Source organism: Mesoplodon densirostris, chromosome 16 (genome assembly GCF_025265405.1).
Source record: "Mesoplodon densirostris isolate mMesDen1 chromosome 16, mMesDen1 primary haplotype, whole genome shotgun sequence".
Classification (NCBI taxonomy): Eukaryota; Metazoa; Chordata; class Mammalia; order Artiodactyla; family Ziphiidae; genus Mesoplodon; species Mesoplodon densirostris.
Genome location: NC_082676.1, coordinates 54,790,011 through 54,796,010, shown reverse-complemented (window position 1 = coordinate 54,796,010; position 6,000 = coordinate 54,790,011). Strand labels below are relative to the sequence as shown.

At 45.2% G+C, this 6,000-nt stretch overlaps 1 protein-coding gene across 1 annotated transcript in view; it reads left to right on the top strand.

The window, feature by feature from the left end:
* Nucleotides 1–6,000, top strand: part of BFAR (bifunctional apoptosis regulator) — a 29,025-nt gene continuing 23,025 nt past the window's right edge. Inside the window, exon 1 of the mRNA XM_060078393.1 lies at nucleotides 1–218. The gene's annotated coding sequence lies outside the window, so the exon portion shown is untranslated. The remainder of the gene's footprint in view (nucleotides 219–6,000) is intronic.

The window sequence follows — 6,000 nt, the reverse complement described above, 5'->3', positions numbered from 1 at the left end:
CCGGCCCAAGAGTGGCCGCTCTAGGCAGCGGGGAGGGCGCGAGGTCGAGGGGTTAGGGAACGAGTGCAACCTCTCCTCTATGGTCGTGGGCCGGGGGCCCTCTCCTCCGCAGCCAGTCCTAGGTTGCTTCCGGAAGTGCAGCCGTTATCTCTTCCTTTGCTTACGCTGGGGTACAGGCGGGCGTCGATGGCCAATTCGGCCCCGGGATGAGCGCGGCGGTAAGCAGCGGTTTGGCGGAGGATGGCCAGGGGGCGGCCCGGGCTCGATCTGGGGGCGGGGTGTGGACCGCGGATGTGGAGGACGGGCTCCGAGGGGTGCACGGACTTTCTCCTCCCAAGCCCCGGTCCTGGCCTCGGGGAGTGGGCCCCCGCTTGGCCAGCTTCTCCATCCCTTCCCGAGAGCCCACCTCGGCACGGCCGATCTGTTGGCCTCACCTGTGTCCCCTCCAGGGTCAGAGTCCGAGCCTGTAGTTCCAGGATCTCCCTAGGGCTAGAGGGAGGGGACGTCGCTTCCACACACCTTGGAGGGAGACGACGGGGCGCCCGCCCTCGGGAGCGCGGGTCGCAGCCTACGACAGCGCGTACAGAATTGACCAGGCTTCTGATAGACGCCAGGCTGGGCTTCAGGTCTGACTGGCCGGGCACGTTCCGGCCCCAAGGCTGAACGATTGCTCTAGTTTTAAAAGAGGGTAACGGACGCACAGAAAGGGGAAAGTGAAATCCCGGAGTCGCTGTCCCAGCTCTTGTGATTCTAGGCTCACGGCTCAGAAATCTGGACTTACGCAAAAGGGAGTTTTCTTTTTTTAAAAAAAAAAAAAAGGCAAAAGAGAGGGCATGTCAAGCTGGGGATCTTTGGCGGGCAGAAGGCGGCCCCCCAACTTTGGTGGGGAGGAGGAACAGCCAGGTGCTGTCATGCTCTCAACAGTCCCCGTTGGGTCCTCCCCGCCGAAGCCCATCGGTCGGTCCTTTGTAGGTGGTCTTGATGTCACTCTCTGAAACGTCAATAGAAAGGAGTTTTGCTGTCTTCCCCGGACGCACCCCAGCGCTGACGCAGAGTGCACGTGTGCGTTGGGTTGTTTTGTTTGTTCTTGTCACAGCTATTTTGTAAACAAGCCAGCCTAGGGATATACAAACCCATATCTCCATAAACTTGATGGAAAAGTTGTGCTTCTCCAGGGCAGTTCTGTCTTTTTTCTTTTTTAAGCTCCAGTATTTGGCACTGGTACTACCTACATAGCTGGCACTAAATAAATACCACTATTAATAATTCCATTAATAACACCAATCACTCATACAGCAGATTTTTTGAATATCTATAGATAGAATTTGTCATTTAAGCCTCCTTCAAAGGAGGTGTTATTATCCTGAACTTATAAATGGGAAATAGGAGGCTCAGAGCAGATAAATGTGATCTGGTTTGGAACCCAGGTCTGTCTAACCTTTAAGACCATACTGTTTCAACTATACCAGCCTCTCCAGGGAAACCATAGTCTAGGAGATAAGAAAACATGTACAAATAAAAGTTACACTAATGCACAGAGACAGGAAGGATTAATTTGGGTTATGAGGGGAGTTAGTTATTAAAGATTTTCCAGTGACAGTTGAATTGGGTCTCGTCAGTTGGACACTTTTGACCCAGAGATGGTGTGGCGCTGTGTTACAGATGGAGGGAACAGGGTGATATGAAAAAGTGCCCAAGGAGCAGGAATTAATAGGTGGGACTAGAGTATAATGTGTGAGTAGGTGAAGAGTAGGAGGTAATCAGGATAATAGTAATAGCTAACACTTATTTTGCACTTACTATGTGCCAAGCACTATTCTTAGTGCTGTTCATGCATTAATTCATTTAATCCTGCCAACAACCCTATCAGGCAGGTCCTATTCATATCCCCATTTTACAGATGAAGAATCTAGGCACAGAGAGGTTAAGTGACTTGCCTGAGGTCACACAACTAATAATTGCAGGCTTTGGGATTTGAATTCAGTCATTCTGGCCTCAGAGTTTGTGCTCTTAGTTTAAAAGTTACGTTGATTGCAGGGGGGCCATAAATATTCTTAAATGACAAGCTTATGACCATGGGTTTTATAGTCTCACAGTTGGGAAGTTTTTGAGCAAAGGAAGGACTTGATCAGAATTTTGCTCCAGGAGGATGATTCAGACAGTGGTGAGAAGAGGGACTAGAGAGAAGAGGAAATGAGATTGGAAGTGTTATTTAAACTTGATTTTGTTAATATCTCACCTATACCTTGTGTGGCACATATGCTTAGGCATGTAAGTGTTTATTTGTATGTAACAGCTCTCTAGTTCCCAAACATCCATATGCATAAGAATATTCTAAGGGGCTTGTTTAAAATGAACATTCTTGGGCCTCTCTGCCAAATATCTTTGAGTTCACCAAACTTCCCAGGTGATTCTGATGGAAGTTCTAAGAAACTTCTGTGAAAGAAGTCAAAGATTTGTGGATGTGATTTTCAGCTACAAATATCTAGAACTCAGCTTTGTGCCAGTAGCTCACAGGTACAATGATAGAATTCTCTGGCTTGGTTCCTGACCTTCAGGAGCTTAGAATTTGGTCAGAGAGGCAAAGACTACTCAACCATCAGTGTGCAAAACCTGAAAAGGATTCGTTAGCTTAGAATGTGTGAATCATAACGGAATAGTTTAAAAACAGATAGCTAAGGTGTGGGTTACTGGTAACCACCAGTAGTTTTTGATCACTTTCTGAGTCATTAGGCATCTCCAGTGTTTCATACAAGATAGGTCGTTGAATATATGCCACAGAGTATATGCCATACAAGATAGGTCGTTGAATATATGCCACAGAGCAGACACGAAAGAGGAGAGACCAGGACACACTTCCCTGTGTGCACTTATCTTGCCCACCACCACTCACAGGCGGTAAATCACAGGGTCTCAAATTGCAGGCAGCTAGTCAGTGTCCAGTGAGCTAGCTAGCTGCCTTTGCCCTAGTGATTTCTGACCCTGTCTAGAAAGAAAATCTGTCTATTTGGAGTTGGAAAAACACAAAGTTTTATACAGGAAGAGCCTGGAAATGCTTCTCTTATGTTAATGAAAGCCAGTTTCCGCCACCTGCAAGAAGTACATACCATGTTCTGTTTTATTTGCTGTTTCTGACCTTTGCCTTGCTTACATTTGGACACATTTCTTTTTATCTCATAATCACTAGAAATGGGTGGTCCCTCCTTGGACATTTGATAATGTCTGTAGTGTTCTGCTAGTGTTTATAGTGGTGTCCCCAGGGGTGGACTGGGGAGGGTGCCAGAAATTGGGATTCACCCAAGCACCCTCACCCCTATTTCTCTTATGAATATTTCTGGTTATTTATCTCATATGAGGAACAGCATGCTCACCCTGACAGCCACAAGCTGGAGTTCACATGTTCCAAAATGCAGTGATGTCAGATTCTAGTTTGGATTTCTCAGCTTCGCAGCGGCCCCTCTATGATGTGGCCTAGACCAACGTAGTGTTACGAGGACAGGCTTTATGTCAGACCATCATTTAAAACGTGGCTCTGAATTCCTGGTGGTCCAGGGGTTAAGACCCCACGCTTCCACTGCAGGGGTCATGGGTCCGATCCCTGGTTGGGAATCCCGCATGCTGCACAGTATGGCCAAAAAAAATAAAAATTAAAAATTGTGTTGTTGTTGTTTAAAAAAACAAACAAACAAAACCTGGCTCTGTCCTATACTAATTAGGTCTCCATTTTCTCATCAGTAAAATGGAGATGATAGTAATAATTATCCCATAAGATTGTTGTGCCTCTCACATTATATAAGGGCTCAGTAAATATCAGCAATTGTAATTATTCTCTGTTGTCGGGTAATATGTAATGAGAAGAAATAACCTAACTAGAGACCCATCTAAAGCCAAAATCTTTTTATTCTTTTTTTTTTTTTTTTTTTTTTTTTGTGGTGCGTGGGCTTCTCACTGCTGTGGCCTCTCCCGTTGCGGAGCACAGGCTCCGGACGTGCAGGCTCAGCGGCCATGGCTCACGGGCCCAGCCGCTCCACGGCATGTGGGATCTTCCCGGACCGGGGCACGAACCCATATCCCCTGCGTCGGCAGGCGGACTCTCAACCACTGCGCCACCAGGGAAGCCCAAATCTTTTTATTCTTGCAGTGAACATCTCTGGTAAGAAGTGATTGAGATCATATTTTTCAGGCCGGAATCCCAATAAATTAGCTCTTCAAAGGATTATTCCTAAAACGTTAGGTATGTATTATAGTCACAAACAGTGTTTTATTGAGTGAAGAGGTAGAACCATAATTATATAACACTGAACCAAACAGCTTGATAATTACGCTTTCTAAAGAGTTAACAGTCATCACATAATGAAGTCTTCAGAAGCTAAGGTATAAAAATTCTTAAACTCAGACTTAATGCAGTCTTCTTTGATAAACTCAATAAAAATGATTAGATTAATTTTCTTAAATGTGAGTTGAGTGATTAAACAATGAAATAGGTTACAGCAGTGCCCCTGCCTCCTCCTGGAGAATAACCCTCTGGATAAATCCACAGAGAAGCACTTGACCAACAACTTTCCTTCCAGGGACAAAATAGCCAAATTCATTCTAGGGTCTTCAGTTACATAGAATTATTGGGACAGTATATGTGTCCCAGCCCCCTTTTTTTTCCCCATGGATTTTCAGATAACTATACCATGTCAGTTAGGTATTTCTTTGGGAGAACATACGTAGGATCATGGTGATAGATATCTTGTGATAATTGTTTCCTATCAGTTGTGCCAACAGACCTAACCCATGAACATTCTAGAAAAAGTCAGCTGTACAGTTTGTTCATATGTGCATATTCATGTCATATTTCACATGTTAATGCTTTCTAAGATTTTATGCCATTTCTTGACATTGCCACTTTAGAGATGGTGTGCTCCTCTGGAAGTAGTATCTCTCCAGGTGTTTTAAAAGTTACATAGTCGGGAATTCCCTGGCGGTCCTGTGGTGAGGACTCCACGCTTCCACTGCAGGGGGCACAGGTTCAATCCCTGGTTGGGGAACTAAGATCCCACATGCTGTGTGGCGCAGCCAAAAAAATAAAAGTGTCCATGTCTCTTGCAATAAAAGCAAATGGTCATTTCAGTAAATAAATAAATAAATAAAGGTTACATGGTAGAGGAAGTGGTTGGTTATCTGGCATGGGCATGAGAACCACCAGCTTAGGGATTCCTTACTTGTATGGATCGGGAAATGTCACCCACTGGAACATGCTGTGGAGGAAGGGACCACGTTTATTGAGCACTTCCTGTGTGCTGTGCTCTTAATGCTCAGGACAGTCCTGTGAGATCAGGAGCAGTAATCCCATTGCTTGTATATGCTGACGTGAGCCTTGGAGAGAATGAATAATTTGCCTGTGATCTCACAGCTCGTAGTGAAGCTGGGAATCAGAACCTGTCTTCTGATTTTAAAACTGAGATGCATTCCACTGTCTCTCAGAACCAGGAAGTAAGTAATACATCCAAAAAATTAAAATAAGTGTTTTAAAGGCCTCTACTGAAATATTTGATAAATAGGAAAGCCCCGGACTCTCACTCATTTTGAGCTAGGTCTGTGAGAATATGATGAGAATAAAGCTGACTTAGAATTTTTAGACTTGGCCCCTGCCCTCAGGTTCATCCACAGCCTTTCACACACACAATCTACTGAGCCTCTGACGCTAAAGCAGAATAGAAGCGGTCATGTAGAAAAATGTGTGGGAAACCTCATAAGCAATCACTTTCTCAGCAATAAATAAGCTGATAGAACTCCAGAAGCTTTCTAACCTAAGGCCAGTTAACCTAGAAATGTCATACACTCATCGGTAGACCCTGAAGGCATCACCTTATGGAATAGGTTGTGAAAACACAGATATCCACAGGGGTCAGGCAGCTAATGGAAATGAGGAAACCAGCTGGGTGAGGACTGCAGCAAACTGGAGCCAGCTGGCCCTGTGTGAAGGGGGCAGCTGCTCAGATACTCGGCTTC